The 17,864-nt window shown below is 32.3% G+C and overlaps 1 pseudogene; it reads left to right on the forward strand.

Moving 5' to 3' along the window:
* Window positions 1-3,707: 3,707 nt before the first annotated feature.
* LOC123217652 lies at window positions 3,708-17,213 on the forward strand (annotated as a pseudogene).
* Window positions 17,214-17,864: the final 651 nt, after the last annotated feature.

The raw sequence follows: 17,864 nt of genomic DNA on the forward strand, positions 1-17,864 counted from the left end.
AATTTAAATTAAACCAAATCAGATAGAATCCACCATGTTGCCTAGTTAGTAAATGCAGGAATGAAAAAAAAAGGATATACGAATTATACGAGTATGATGAACAATGAAAAATCTATTTGTAAAAAAACACTCCTCAAATTTACACATGGGAAAAGTATGTAACATAGATATACGGATTTAATATGACGTATCGTCAATAATACGTTTATAAAAATACGACAACATCATAATAACTTTAGTATTTTTCACAAATCTTCTATTAAAAATTAATATAACAATTCAAATATAAAGTATTTAATTAACTATTAAACCTAATATAATATAATACATAATCAAAAATTTTTATACAATAAGTAACATATCAATTAATTGAAAAAAATAAACAAATTAATCAGTTTGAATTTTAAACTTCAGATAAGAGTAAATCTTTATACAACTCATAAGAGATGAAAACACAAAATTACGACTAGGAATTAAGAAAAAAATGTTATTAGTTTTTTTTTTTTTAAAATAGGAATGATATTTTTGTAATAATTTAAAATAGAATAAATAATTTTACAGTTTAAATTTAGTCAAAAATTCGCAAAATAATAGACTTAAAATACAGTATATAATTTACATTTACGCTAGAGAGAACATAAAACACACATTTAATATATTTTAGATTTTAATTTTTTTTTAAATACATTTAATACGTAAATAATAAGAACTTGAATTATACGAAAATAATGCACTTATTTAGGGAAATTATATTAAATGACCAAAATTAAGGGGTCTAAGTGAAATTGTTCAAAACAATCAGGTTTAACAAAAATACCCTTATTTTATGAAATAACCAAATTATCCATATATATAAACCAAGGATTTTACTTATTTTCCGCATAATTTTCCCACGGTTTCACTATGCAAAGTCAAAAATTTTCATTGGTCCCATGGTCATCCCACAATCGTTTCACAGATGAAGCGATTTCCATCGATTTTCATATTTTTCGACGATCAAAAATAGCAAAGAAGGTTAATACATCTTCCCTAATGTTGTTTGAATGAATTTATTGTTAAGATTATTGAGATTTGAGGGAGATTTTGCGGTTTGAAATTCTAGGGTTTTGATTTTGAATAATGCATAATATGTTTTGATTATTGGTTGTTTTGGTTAAATTTCTTGTAGGGTTTTGTGTTATAGGATATGTACATTTGATTTGTGGTGAAATTGGAGGCAGAAAAGACGATTTTTGCGCTGGAAAAAGGGTTAGAACAGCTAGCGCTCCTGCCGTGGGAATAGTGGATCCTATAGTCAGGAGAGATTGACCATGGATTAGGGGGTAAAGTAGCATTTTCAAAACATTAGGGAGCTAGGGGAGAGAAATTAGTGCACGGTGGGTGTTTGTGAAATTTGGCATGAGACAGTGGGCTAATGTCGTGAATACCGTGGGTTGGGGGAAAATTTATTTTTTGAAACTGTAGGGGCGCTAAAAGATTAGAAAATTGTTGAGGGGGTAAGGGATAAATATTGGACCTGATGTAGTAGAAATTTCCTGAGGGGGTAAATTGATATTTTTTATATCTAGGCTTTCTCGACTTGTAGTTTTTGAATTTTAGTTTCGTTTTTTCTATTTTAGGGTTTTTCGATATGTAGTTTTCGAATTTGACATTCGGTTTTTTGATTTTTGTGATTTTTTGGCACATTTTACAATGAAATAACGTAATTTCAGCTCGATATTTCAGTTTTTTTGTTTATAAGATATATCGATTCGTATTTTTAAATTTCAGTTTCGTTTTTTCGAATTTCGTCGTTTTATGATATATCGATTTGAATTTTACAAATTTTTGAACGATTTTTCAATTGGTGATATTCTAACGTATTTTAACTTATAGAATTCGAATTTCAGTTCCGTTTTTTCGATTTTCGCCTTTTTAGGATAAATCGACTCGTATTTTTCAGATTTTCTAACAATTTTTCAATTATTAACATTCTAGTATATTTCAACATATAACATTCGAATTTGAGTTCCGTTTTTTCTATTTTTGTCATTTTAGGATATATCGATTTGTATTTTTAGATTTTTTATTGTTGACATTTAAGGGTATTTCACTATATAGAATTTGAATTTGAGTTCCGTTTTTTTTATTTTCACCTTTTTAGGATAGATCGACCGTATTTGTAGATTTCTGAACAAATTTTCGATTGTTGACATTCTAGGGTATTTCAACGTATATAATTTGAATTTTAATTCTCTTTTTTTTATTTTTACAGTTTCGGGATATATCGATTGGTATTTTCAGATTTTCGAACGATTTTTGATTGTTCATATTCTAGGGTATTTCATCGTATAGAATTTGAAATTGAGTTTTATTTTTTCGATTTTCACCTTTTTAGGATAGATCAACTCGTATTTTCAGATTTCTGAACGAATTTTCGATTTTTCACATTCTAGGGTATTTCAACGTATAAAATTTGAATTTCAGTATCATTCTTTTAATTTTCGTCGTTTCAGGATATATCAAAATGTATTTTCATATTTTCAAATGATTTTTTGATTGTTGATATTCTAGAGTATTTCAATCTATAGAATTCGAATTTCAATTCTGTTTTTTCGATTTTCACAATTTTAAGATATATCGACTCGTATTTTTAGATTTCTGAATGAATTTTCGATTATTGACATTTTAGGGTATTTCAATGTATAGAATTCAAATTTTAGTTCTCTTTTTTTGTTTTTCATCCTTTTAGGATATATCGACTCTTATTTTCAGATTTTCGAACGATTTTTGATTGTTAACATTCTAGGGTATTTCACCGTATAAAATTCAAATTTTAGTTTCATTTTTTTTATTTTCACCTTTTTATGATAGATCGACCCATTTTTTCAAATTTCTTAAAAATTTGTCTATTGTTGACATTCTAAGGTATTTCAATGTATAGAAATTGAATTTCAGTTCCGTTTTTTCGATTTTCTCCATTTTTTAATGTTTTTCTATTTTTTATCTTTCTATGTTTTTTTATTTGTCATTTTTACATTTGTTTACAAATTTGTTTTTTTATGAATGTCTTATGAATTTTTAAAAGTTTTTGCAAGATACTTCTCGCAGAAGGAAACGTGTCAAAAGCGAGCTGCGAAACCCCGATGAGTCCAAACACTTCCGGGCAGTGATTACATGTCGTGCATAGTGTGTTGCATTGTCGAGGATTACTTCTACACTAACTCTAGCTCAACTTCGACTGTTTGAGAGGACATATTTCGGGCATCTACTTTGTCTATCCGAAACCAAATTTTTCGGAGTGTTGGTTCATGCACTTCTCTTACAACAGCTACATCAACCGTCCGTCACAGACGAGTTATGGTTTAGGGTTAACAGGGTTGAGGTGAGATTCAACCCGTTTGAGTTTTCTTTGGTGATGGGGCAATCATTTAACCGACACACTGCTCTTTCATCGTATATTCCCTGTTTATCCGGACATAGGATTAGAGATATATACTTTTGAGGTTGTCTGAAGGTCCAACATCACGACATAGAGCGTGTCTTTTTGACGATATTGACGCCATCAAGATGGGCTTGTTGTACTGTCTTCATATGTGTTGTTAGGGAATAATCGACAAAAGAAAGTATCTATCGAATACTTACAGTTGGTTGATCATCTGAACGGGTTTAATTCCTACCCCTGAGGTGTTGTCATTTGGCAGATGACATACGAGTCTATGTCACATATGAGTGACAAAGTCTGCTCCGAATGGATGCATGAAATGCGTAAATATGACTTCCACGGATTTCCTTTTGCATTTCAGGTAAGTTTAAATTTATTGATTATATATAATAATTGAAAAAAATACAAATTGATTTATTTTAATCATTAATGGTTATATTGCAATATTGGATATATGAGATGCTGGAGACCTTGTATGATTGGGTTGATATGATTGATATTCATGCGTCCCCACGGATGTTTAGGTGGCGTACGCGGGACATCCCTAGTTGGAGTCATTTGGGCAATATTTTCACTAGTAACCCGATATGTAATCATTAATTAGTCAATCGATTGATTCCGTAAATATTGTAATTATTTTGAGTTATATTCATTCATGAATAAGATGATATCACATTCTCGCTTCGTCCGTCACTGATTGAGGAAGGTCTATCATGGTATGCAGACATTTGTGAGTACACCAGTTTGTCGGATGCGCATTCCTTTTCATCATCTTCGATGCCTCCCCTAATAGGAGACTAGGCTTCTCCTGTCACGTCACCTTTAGATATATCCGTTCGTACTCCTGGGATACTTGAGCAACCACCTCAGCCTCATGTTATAGATCAGCCTTCATGTCCCTCTGTCATTCAGAGCCCAGCGATCGAGACCGCAGACCCACCTGGGGTTGAGGATCGTGTTACTCATCCTATCACAAAAGAGTGTCCCCCTTGTATCACGTCATCTATCCATAATTGATGTTGCATTGGTGTCTTCTACGACGAGGTGTCTTCATAGATGACTTGATTACGAGATGATATGTCCTCTCAGATGACTGAATTAGAGGATCATCTGACTCGTTTGGAGAAAATTGTCATGCGTACATGTCCAACCCTAGTCGATGAGGTTATAAAGCCACATCTCATTTATTGTTTATAAAAATTGTATTTCGTTATTACTCTGACAACAGAATGGTGTCGAGACGACCTCTCCTATTGATAGGTCAATACCATCCCATTAGCTATATAAGGTCTATATTTCTTTTCTTAGAAATATCAAAATGTTAAATGTTGTTACTGTATTTTGATTTTGTTTTAGGCCAAAAGACTATTTCCCACCCAAGGTATGCTATAATCTCAAGTTTCCACCCTTTATCTTTGATAATACCAAATACCCACCCATGAGTAGTTAAAATTAACGGTGGTAAGGGTAAAATCGTCATTTTATCTATAATATTAAAAATAAATTAAAATTTTATCTCTTTTTCGCCCCTTAACCCCTAAAAACTAACTATTTCCCCATAGGCTAAGTTTTGAAAAATAGCTTTCCCCCTCTAGGATTTAGTTTTTAATCTCTTTTTCCTAGACATCTTCTTCTGGGAAGACGATCGTCTTTTGTCTTCCCAGAGTCATCTTCATCTGGGAAGACGAAAAGCTTCATCTCCCGACAAAGCTTTTCTCCTTTTCAGGCCAGATCTTGATCGACCATCACTCTAGAAAAGGCAAAGGAGACCACCGGAGCATGGTGATGCCTCAGGAAAGCTTCGTCGTCGGCAATGGAGCCAGATTCGGTGTCAGAGATTGAAAACTAAACCCTATGTGAGGGAATGCTATTTTTCAAAACTTGGCCTAGAGGGAAATGGTTAGTTTTTAGGGGTTAGAAGGCGAAAAAGAGAAAATATTTTTAGGGGTTAGGGTTCCGTTAATTTTAACTGCTCATGGGTGGGTATTTAGTATTATCAAAGATAAAGGGTGGAAACTTGAGATTGCAACATACCTTGGGTGGGAAATAGTCCTTTGGCCTTTGTTTTATATAAAATGTCACTGATCAAGTTATTATTATTATTACCTTAGGGTAGTCGCCACGGGGGGTATCGGTTGGCCCTTTTATTATATCACCTCTCCGATCTGAGGTATGTCATTTATTAGTGAAACTCTATTTTTCAATTAATTGTCATCGATTAATTCATTTTATATATTCGTATAGGCTCTTCCTCATGAAAGTCTTTCGGTCGGACCTCCAGTTGCTTCAGATCCCCCACCTGAGGTATGAAAAATATTGTAGTTATTATATTTTATATGAAATATCATTTACCATTTTGTTCTTTTCATGGGTACAGGGGACTGATATTGAGGTATTATCGATCGAGGGTTCTCCTCAAACACCTTCCCTGACCATAGAGGTAGTGTTTTTTTTAAGAAATGTCATTGATCGATTTGTCTTTCCAGTAGTTATGTTTATTTAACAATGTTTTGTCTCCTTTTCAAATGAGCGGTTGTGGTTATTTGCTAATATCCCCAACACTAGCAAAAGGACAATGGATATTAGTTCACAGGAGGAGGACGTACAGGAAGACATTTCCAATGCAATCCATGTTGAGGTATATCTATTATAATTAGTATATAAATATTCATATATAGTGATCATTGATAATTTCAAAATTATAATTTTGCAGTCCGTTGAGGGGGCACGCATGGTGGACTTGACCATGATACAGGATTCTCCAGACAAACCTTATTTGGCATATATGGAAAATGTAACATTAATCGATTAATTCGTAATAGTAACATAAGATGAAATAATTAATTAATAGTTGTATGTACTTGCAGCTGGTTCGTACAACACATGGTCGAATCGTCTAGAAGGGTCCGTTTGTTTGCACCCAGTATATAAATCTAATCAAAGGGAGGACAAAACGATAGCTTAGGACCATTCCATCCACTGCCTCAGAGCATGAGGAATCTTTCCTCACGTGGTACACCGGAGTTGTAGCATCCGATGCACATGATGTTTACTTCATCGGGCGAAGTCAAAAGCTAGTTTCTGACGGATTGTGGTAGAGTTACGTGAGCAGCTGACTGACGATGTAAATTCTCCATACTATGTAATTTGGTTAAAAATTTGATATATTCGTCAATAACTAACATATTTGAAGTTTTTTATACCATTTCAGCATGTGGATTCCTTTTTAGCTATATTACATCGGCACTAGGATATCATCGTTCGATTGTTTCTCAGCATTGGATGACCGCCCACACATTCTTCGTAGGTTACGTTGAGATGGTCTGAAAGAGTTAGCAGAGCACACCCGATGGGGAGTTTCAGTTTTCAAGGCTCTTCACGAGGATGGTTGAGGTAGATTATATCCCGAGATTGTTTTACAAACCATGGGGGATGATCGATAAGGTATAGTATAATAGTATTTTACATTATATCTTACGTTGAATTAGTTTATAATCTACTTTAATTTATTACTGTTTATAGGTTTACATTCCTATAAACTTCAACTAAGCACATTGGGTGGCTCGAGTCATAAATTTCCGTGATTGATCGATTACAGTGTATGACACGTATTAATAACAAACATAAGGGAAAAAGTACATGATCAAATACATAGGCATTAATAATTGGGTACGCACTTGTATAATTTCTCCTCTCGTAAAACCATCGCTGCATAGTACCACGAATGAACTCGATGAGCATTATTATAGGTAGGCCTCGTGCATGTCTGACGAGGGCATTAAATGACTCTGTAATATTAATTGTCATGATATTGTATCGATGGCCCAAAAAGTGTGCTACGCTACAGCGCTCAAATTCGACCTCACGTAGGTAAGCCCTAATTTGAGGGTTTATAGAATCAAGAGATCGCATCGTAGCCTCAAATTCTACTTTTGTGTATGATTTTGCGGTTTTCCAATATGCATCCACAATCTGCAAAGTGGTAAATAATATGGAACTTTATGATCAAAATGTATGAAAAAGTTAAACATTTCAAAATTTTAATACTTATTTAAACACATTACCTTTTGAGTCTCGTTTGTACTTTGTCCGTATGTTACACAGAAGGTGATGACAACAACATCCATGGTGGACATATGGAACGCTCTGAGATTATCGCCAACTCGGAGAGATCATGGATGCATTTTTTAATCTTCTTGAAGAACCAACACCACGTGTCGTGATCTTCTTTTTTACCGACACTAAAACCAATGGATATATCTGAGTATTACCATCGAGGCCCACCGTAAGAAATAAATGACCTAGATACCGACCTTTAAGGAAAACAGTGTCAATGCAAATAACAAGTCAGAGATATTCTCTGAATGCACGAACGGAACATCCTAATGCCATGAAAAAATACTTAAATCGATGGTCATCGTCCGTTTCAATAGTTGTAATGATGTCTGGATTAGTATGGTGTAAATTGTAAAAATAATCTGATAAGAGAATAAATGATTCCTCCGGTGAGCCCCTCAATGAATTTAAACCCAGTTTCTTACCCGCCAAGCCTATGAATATAAAATGTCATTTTATACCGGTCGACGATGTCCACAATTATTTCCTTAGGCCGATAAATTCGATCAATCAGCACAAACTTTGACCTCACTAATTGACCTAAAGCTCGGGCCTCAGCTTGTTTGTGATGTAGCATTATTTGATCAACTGAACATGTGTGGGTTGGATTCATTTGGTTGATTTGAAACACTTCACTGACTTTGGACTTGCTGACATGTATATACCACTAACAATTTTCAGCGTTGCACTAAATTTCGCATCGCCCCTTGTGAGACTTCTTGACCATAAATTGAAATCCTTTCAGTAGGGCAAATTGCTTCACAACATCTTTCAGTTGTACTTTATTATGAAAAATATCACCAAGCTTTACACCATTCTCCTCTCGGATCGATCTTGTACCACTTGATGATGTTAATGGCTGTGGAGGAAAATCAGGAAGCCACTTAAATGGATCAGTCAGGACATTGTCAAAAAATGGTCCAGAATAATTTCTACCACCTAAAATAGAATCTTCAAGTTATAAACTATTCATACCCTCGATAACAGGTGGCATATACTCAGACTATGCCTCTTTAGAAGGAATATCGGGCATATCATTTCCATCAAAGTCACCTTAGTCGAGAACCCTATCTTTCTCTTCATGAGCCCATGAGTTTACAATGTACAATGGGTCATTACTGAAATCAATCAAGTTTTCCAAATCATATTCTTTTTTCAACCCGCTAATTTCTTCATCATCATCATCATCTTCTTCTTCTTCCTCCTGTCCTTCAATTGGGGTACATGTAACAAAAGCAAGAATACATTCCTGTAAGTGTTGAGACATATCAATAAGACCCTGGAAATCTTCATCATTTTGGATCTGTACAAGGCAGTCGAGCTTAATTTTTCTTAGCTTCATTGATAATTAAATGTAGTTTTTCATTGGATTAAGACCTCAAATCTCCTTCAAAAACTGAATAAATCCTTCAAATGTTGTTCCATAAGGAATTTTAATCAATTGTTTGGATCCTCCAACATATTTCATTGTGTTGTCATCACCTTTAATCTATTCTCCTTAGTAACGAACCAATGCATAACCATCTATTTTAATTATCAATCCTACAATTATAAGTTTTTGGAAAAAATTATTCATTTATAACAAAAAAAATCTATAATAACTATTTAAAATAGTCTTACAATTATTAATATCAAAATACCCATAATATTTTTTTAATATTTCATTTAACCTCTTATAATTATTTAACATTTTATGTAACATCCTTGTATATTATCTTGTATCAAAATGCATCTATTTATTTTAAACATTCCATTTAAAACGTTTTTACAATGTTTAATATCAAAATACCCCTTAGATTTTTTAATATTTTTTTAACCCCCTATAATTACTAATATTTTATTTAACACCTTTGTATGATATCTTGTATCAAAGGCATTTATCTATTCTTAACATCTCATTAAATACAATCTTACAATGTTTAATATCAAAATACCCCGTATATTTCATTTAACCCCTTATAATTATCTAACATTTTATTTAACAACTTTGTATGTTATCTTGTATCAAAATATATCTATCTATTCTTAGCATTTCATTTAAAACGTTCTTACAATATTTAATATTGAAATACCTCCCATATTTTTATAACATTTTATTTAGCCCTCATACTTATCTAATATTTCATTTAATACCCTCGTATGATCTTTATTATCAAAATATATTTATTTATTCTTAACATGTTATTTAAATCCTTCATATATTATGTAATATCAAAATACCCTCATAATTTTTTTAATAATTTTTAAATCCCTATAATTATCTAACATTTCATTTAACACCTTTTTATGTTGTCTTCTATTAAAATACATTTATATATTTTTAACCTATTATTTAAATCCTTAATGTATTATGTAATATCAAAATACCCTCTATATTTTTTTATATTTTTTTACACCCTTATATGTTGTCTCATATCAAAATACATCTATTTATTCCAAAAATTTCATTTATAATGTTCTTACAATAGACCTGGCCACAAGCGGGTTTGGCCCGTGAATTGGACCAAAATTGGCCCAGATAAAATCAGAATCGAAACCGGTAAACCCAGAACCGAACTAAATCGAAACCAAAACCGAATTTTAGCTGTTCGGTTTCAGTTTACCTAATTTTGAACCGTGAAACCGCCGGTTCAGACTTGGTTTATGAACCGATATGTAAACCAGCGGTTTACTGTGTTGAACAAGAAATTTTAAATTTTTTTAAATTTTTTAAAATTTATTAAAGAACCAACGGTTCCCTGCGCAAGGAGCCGTTGGTCCAATGCAATTTTCAGAACTTTTGCAGGGGACCGTTGGTTCCCTGCAATTTTCAAAATCGCATTTCACCCCCTATTTTTTTTAAAAAAAATTTCCTATATATATACCAATTCAAATTTCAATCTCTCAAATTTTAATCTCTCCACTCTCTCATTCAATCCTTCAAACTCTCATTCTCATTCTTTCAATTCTTAATACTCTCTCAATCTTTCAATTCAATCAAATTCTCTTAAATTTAATTAAATTTTTTCTTAATTTTTTATTAATTCCAATTTCTATTTTTATTATACAATTCAAAATTAATTATATAATTTATTTCTATAATTAATTTTATTTATTATCTTTCATAATTAATCATATAATTTATTTATATAATTAATTTTATTTATTATCAAAAAATGACAAGTAGTGGAAATTCTTTCGGTAATAGGAGATTTGGTCAATATTCACATATATTAAATATGAATGAAAATCAATTTATAGATTATTTTTCAACACAAGAAAGTGAAAGTCAATATGTAGAGGTGGAGCAACAACAATAACATCAACAACAGATGGAGATGGAACAACACTCTCAAAAAATTCCTACATCCGATATTTTCAAGATTCATTTCAAGAAAATACAAAAAGAAGATGGTAATTTCGATGTTGCTTGCAATTATTGTAGGCAAATTTATAAATTCAAACAAGGAGATAGATACGGGACGTTCAAAAGGCACTTAGAGTCAAAGCATCTGAAAAAAATGGGGCAAAGTCGAGGCCAAACACAAATAACCAAGTATGGTTCTACACACAAATCTTTATTTATGTATAGTGATAATAAAAGTAAAGAAAAATTTGCAAAAATGATAGCAATAGATTATTTAGCATTTAGTTTTGGTGAAAATTAAGGTTTTAATAATTATTGTAAAACTGTATTAAATTCTGCATATAAAACTATTCCAAGAAACACATTAAAAAGAACATTATTTAGTTTATATAAAAAACAAAAAAGAGAATTAATTCAATTTTTTACAAATTTTGATAGGCATGTATCTATATGTAGTGATATTTGGTGTGACCATTGACAAATTCACTCTTATATGGGTATAATTTGTTATTGGATATATGACAATTTTCTATTACAAAAAACAATTTTAGCATTTAGGGTGTTTGATGACCGACATACGACCGATAATATTTATAGAATAATTAAATAAATATTAGAATAATATAAATTACTTTATAAAAATTTTTCAATTTCATTTGATAATGCACGTTCAAATACTGCATCAATAAATGATTTAATTAATATTTGCAAACCTAATTTAGGTGGTAGATTTTTTTATATTAAATGTGCATGTCATGTATTAAATTTATGTATACAAGATGGTTTACATTGTCTTAATAATTATATTAGTCCAATAAAAACAACAATTTTATTTTTATAGACACATCCCCAAACTATGAAAGAATGAGATAAATTTTGTAAACAATATAATAGAATATTAAAAAGATTTCCTAAAGACGTGCTGACTCGTTGGAATTCAACATATGAATTACTCAACAAGTCTTTTGATTATATGAATTTATTATGCTCATTTATTTCACAACATGTGTCACAAGTTACATTATATCTCTAACATTGGGATATTTGTAAAAAATTTTAAATGTATTAAGAAATTTTAATAATGCAACTTATACTTTAAGTATGTTTATTATCCCACTTCTCATTTGTTTTTAAATTAAGCCGTTAATATTATTACGCTTTACAAGAAGTCGAACAAGATATTATTTTACAAGAAGCAATTTTTTTAATGAAAACAAAATGGTTAACTTACTATAAAGCAATTCCAGAACTTTTTCTTGTTGCATGTTTTTTTAATCCTAGATTTAAATTAGATGGTGTCACAAATTATTTGACATTATATTATGAATGTTTGCAATTAGATTGTAAGGATGAACTTAATATTCTATTAACTATAACTAACATTATGAATTTAATTAAAGAAATTGATGTTGAATATTCATTAATTTATGGTAACCAAGGTGGTTCTTCTTCCTCTCTACCACCTATTGCCCTATCATCAATCCAAAATATGAGTTCTGGTGATCGTATTATGATGCAAAGAGGCAAAAGACCAAGAGGAACATTAGGCTCCACCTCGGAGTTTGATATTTATTTAATTACTATTTTTGAGTTTGGTGACAGCAATATAGGTAAAGACTTTCTAGTTCTAGAATGGTGGAGTTGACATGCATCAGCTTTTCCAACATTAGCAGCTATTGCTAAACAAGTCCTAATAGCACCAGTATCAACTGTCGCAGTAGAACAAACTTTTAGTCAATAGAGTAATATATTGGATGAGAGGTGATCAAGTTTGGCTCTCGAATCGATTGAAGCCCAAGTATGTGTGGACGATTGAACAAGAGCCGAATTACGCCAACAATAAATAAAAGTGGACTTCAATGAAGAATTGTTTGATTTAACTACGGATAGTTCGATGACGGGAAATAATAGTCAAGATAATGGAGGTGAATGATAAAGTAAGGGGGTACTGCCAGCTATTAGATATGCAAAGGTAAGAGAACTACGTAGACTTTGATTCTTCTAAACCCCAAGAAGATACATAGGAAGCTTAATTGAAAAATTAAGTCCAAGCCTTTATTTTAATTTTCAATTATTGTAATTAATAATTTAAAAATTAAATCAATATCATGTATTAGAATTGACGATTCAATGTCAGTTTCGAACAGGAATCGTCAGTTCCGAATCGGGGTCATGAATCGAAACAGTCAGTTTCAAACCGGTTACGACCATCCTATTACGGTTTCGGTTTAGGGTCCTTATTTTTTTGAACCGTGAACCGATAGTTTCAAACCAAAATCGTCGGTTCATGAACCGTGGCCAGAACTATCTTACAATGTTTAATATCAAAATACTCATCATATTTTTATAATATTTCATTTAATCTCCTATAATTATTTAACATTTCATTTAACACTGTTTTATATTGTCTTGTATCAAAATATACCTATCTATTCTTAACATGTTATTTAAAACCTTTATATATTGTATAATATCAAGATCCCCTCATATTTTTTTAATATTTCATTTAACCCCTATATTATTATCTAATATTTAAATATTCCCTTTACATGACATACAAACTAGATTTAACAAATAAAATCAAGTTTTGAATTAAGATTCGTATAAATATCTTTTTTTTATGAATTGATTTTTTTCGATTTGAATTTAAAAATACGAACTTCTTTCGTTCGAACAAACTCATACTAATTGATATTGAGTAAAAATAAGAGTGAAAGTGAGTGTTTGAGTGATATAAGAAATGTATATAATAAGAGTGAGTGAGAGAGTTTATATAGATGTGGTGAAGGGTAATTTTGATATTTAAAAAAAAATTAGGGTATTTTTCTTAAAAATTGGAAAATTAGACACTTTTGCTGAATGGAGGGGTAAAAAGGGTATTTAATTTAATTTCCCCTTATTTAATATTAGCGTTGAAACCACAAAGGGGGTTCGAATTAGGGCCGGCTGGTGACTGACATTGCTTGCTTCTCTGCTAGATTCCTCCTCTCTACCACCTATAGTTATCTTGGCACTCTGAATTTCTCGGCCGTGGATGCTTAACCTAGTAATACCCAACTTACTCACTCTTTCAGCTTGCAGTATTATTCTACTCTCTGTTGCAGAAGATCCATCAAAGCAAGGAGCTCTAAGGTCAACACTTGTAGGTCTATACAGAGGTCAAGTTTCTTCAAAACCCTCGTCGAGTCTTGTCACTTGGTACCATAAGTTCTAATCTTTCAACAGATTTCTTTGCACAGAAGAAAAATAATTAGTTTTAGCACATTATCTGCTTCCATTTTTAAACGGGAGTGTGCTTCAATATAAATCTTTGTTGGAAGTCTGTATGTCTCATTTAGATCTGTTGTTTTGTTAATTGTTCTTTGCTTTAATTTCGCCTTTTAGTGTTGTTGGTGTTTTTTATTTGGCTTTGCTCTTATTTATAGGCCAGAAGAGAACTGTCAATGTCCATTGAACTCGATGGCTCAAAGCTTATGGAGGGGACGTTGACCTGATTGGAATCTGTGGCATGGGTGTAGTAGGGAAATTCGTTCTGGTTATGAAAGCTGATTGACAATATCTTGATGAGAAGGTATTGTCAACATGATTGGGGTGGAAGGGATGGGTGGTATTGGAAAACATCCCTTCGAAAAAGAAAACTTATATATTAGGTTTTATAAAAGTTGTTACGTGATATGTTTGTTGTGGTTGAAGTAAAACTGATCTAAATCACAAAAAAATATCAAGTACTTAACAGGTTGAAGAAACACAAGACGATGCTTGTAATATTAGGTAATATTTGGAAAAGTCTTGATTTGAAGGCAAAGATGTGCAGGTTTACCACTTGCAATATGAGTTATTGCAAAAGTACTGAAATGTAATTGTTGGTAACTGCTATGGTTTGAGTTTGTTTAAAGATGTTTATAAACTAAAGTTTGTGAAAATGGAAGCCGCCATTCAAATAGATAGTCTCAACACTTCACGATTGTTGTTGGATGTTGACAATAAATAGGAAGTTAAAATGCATGACATGGCTATACTTTTTGCCATTTCAGTTGCATCCACAGATTAGACTGCACCTTTGTGGTGCTTTTCCACTGCTGGTGTCTTTGTTTCTCAATAAATTAATATACTCACAGAAAAAATGCCTTGGTCATCTTTCGATTCAATATATTAACTTACAATAAAAGAAGTTGAGGAATTTGATAAAATGAAGCACCTCTTCTTATTCTCCTTGGAAGTGTTTGATTGCAAGAACATAATAAGAGATTTCCAGTACAGATGAAGAAAGATTAGTAGGATGTTGCTGTTTCCGAGAGTATAGAGGTCGCAGCTCAAAGATCTTAAATTATCTGCAATCTTACTGGGGATTTGGTCATGATACTTGTCCTTGTCCCTGTTCCAACTAACCATTGATATTTCTGCAATGAACATAATTATCTCCATTAATTCTTGACTTTTAATCGTAAGATCTACTCAGCAAACAAGGAATCTGGAGAAATGATGAGAAAGCACTCAAGCCAGCTGCATACAACCTCTCTTTGGCGAGAAGGTAATCGTTTTTTCCTTCACAGTTTGTAGGGTTGTGTTTCTTTATTCTCTAATACATATCTGTTTTGTCATGTTTCAGCTCTAATTGTATTAAGTTATTACTTATGGTTATAGCAGTTGCAAGTAGAAAACGCTACCTTCCAACCTATAGCAGTTGAGGTGTGCTTGGGCTGCAACTTTGGAGGTTTATTGGGCAAGAGGATGTGGCCTACTGCATCAGTATGATTCTAATTGTTCATGTTGTCAATGATTGTGAATGTGTTTTGAGCAGCAAAATTTTAATGGGGTTTTGTTGTTATAGTTTGAGCTGCCCTTAGCTGACTATAAATTCCAGTTTCACATAAGTTGTTTTGTTGTCAAAGTGAGATATTCATCAGTCCTGGTTCTTTTCTTTGTGAACTTTGACTAGCTTTTCATGCGTTTGAGGATAATTGTCAAAACTATTAAGCAGATCTTATGATCTAAACAGAAATTAAATGAGTTTTCTCATTTAATTGTTATTGTTCTTAGTTGTTTTAGTTGCTGGTGCACTTGGATGATTAAAGTTGCCATTATAACTAATTAAAGAAATTTTAGAATAGAGGAATTTTGAAGTTGTGTGTTCATCTGGTACTTTTTCTTATCGAGTTATTACTATGATTAGTGATCATGGACCAAATCTTTGCCGTGTGTTTGACAGTTTCATTTGATTTTGCAGGGGTGTTGTAGCAGTAAAACATTCATCTGGCATTTATTTGTTTCTTCTAGATCCAATATTTGGTGAAATAGAGTGCTGGAATTGCAGTGGATAGACATAGCTCTCCTCCAACTACACCCAAATGGAGAAAAGTGGCATATGGAGGAATGCAACCTGGATTTGATGACAACCACACGGACGAGTCGTTTCTTGAACATAGGGTTACGAATGCCAATGTGGTTAAACGGGACATGATAAAGGTGGTGCAAGACTCAGTTTCCATCTCACAATATCTATGCACCGTTGTTCTTGTTCTGTTGGTTTGGATTTACACACTTAGATCAACTCTTGATGAAAATGCCCTTTGGCTTTTAGATGCAAGTCTCCTTGCATCAGGTTTCTTGATTCTCACTTTAACTGAAGAAATGCTTTCTCTTAAATTGCTATTCCATTATATTCTCAATATCTCTTTCTTTATGGCCGGTCTTTATGTTTTGGCTCCGATCTACGAATACTCCCTCGTCCATAAGCTCAGACTCAATCTGGGCTGTGACCATCTCACTTCTCTTACTTTATCTCTTCTTGCATGACTACTCCAGATCTACTATAAAAGCTCCCGGGCTTTACAGAATCCAACTTTAACCAGTTGCATCTCTTTAAATGCTTCTGTTGTAGTATTCGTGTTCGTTGCATCCTGCCTTCCAACGAGGCTACATGTCTTTGTCATTATGCTTTTCTCCTTGTTAGCATTCCTTTCTGCTCTGCTAGTTACTACTGTGTAAAGAAATACTCCTTCAGGCTACACATTTTCTTCTTTTTTACCTTGATGGTTGCGACCCTTGCTTTTGCATACATGCTGCACCAATTACTTTCGTGTTGTTCTTAGGCTTGTTGGTTTTCGTTACTGTGTTATGTCCTCATTGGCGTATACAGATTCAAGAATACAAATTTGAGATTAATGGTCCTTGAGATGAGGCTAAGCTTTGTTTTGATATTGCAGATTGAGAACGCTAGTATGCTCCTTCCTATATGTTTAATGGCTATTTTCATATTCCTGAGAGCTCATTGTTGTACAATTTTTTGGTGGCTTTTCAAGTGAATGCTGGTTTTTTCCATTTTCATGAAGATGACTTGATTCAATTCCAGAATCTGATGATTCAGCTTTGCTTGCGCTGGAATTTATTTCAATTCAAGAACTCGCTAACAACAAGGCAAATATAATTTTTTATCAAAAAATAAGTATCAAAGGACACTAAATACAGTTGGATTCGAATTGAGTCAGGCGAATGGTTTGATTTAGGTCAAGCTTGGCTATGGATGTGTAAATTTGGTTTAGGCTTAATTTGTGATTAGATTTTAATAATGTCAAATAATTGTTAAAATGTCGTCATTTTATTTATTATTAGATAAAATAATATTATTTCGTCAATGAATTGCAAACTCAATCGAATTTGAATTAAATTTCAAATTTTATGTTCAGGCACAAAGTTGAATTCAAGTTACTTTTAACTTTGGTTTGAATAACTCAAATTTAATTTGAGTTGTCTCATTTTTCATTAGAATCAAACTCAAGCCAGACAGTGTCCAGGCTCAACTGGATTCATATCCACACCTAGCACTAATCATATATCTTAAACTTGATAATAATAAATATAAACATGGATAAGATATAAAACCAAGCATATTAATGCTATGATTACCAAGTAGACTAATCATACAGTTTGAACTTCTATGATATTATGTGTATATAGTTTTGAATATTCAATTAAGTA

This window comes from Mangifera indica, chromosome 5 (assembly GCF_011075055.1).
Source record: "Mangifera indica cultivar Alphonso chromosome 5, CATAS_Mindica_2.1, whole genome shotgun sequence".
NCBI classification, from domain to species: Eukaryota; Viridiplantae; Streptophyta; class Magnoliopsida; order Sapindales; family Anacardiaceae; genus Mangifera; species Mangifera indica.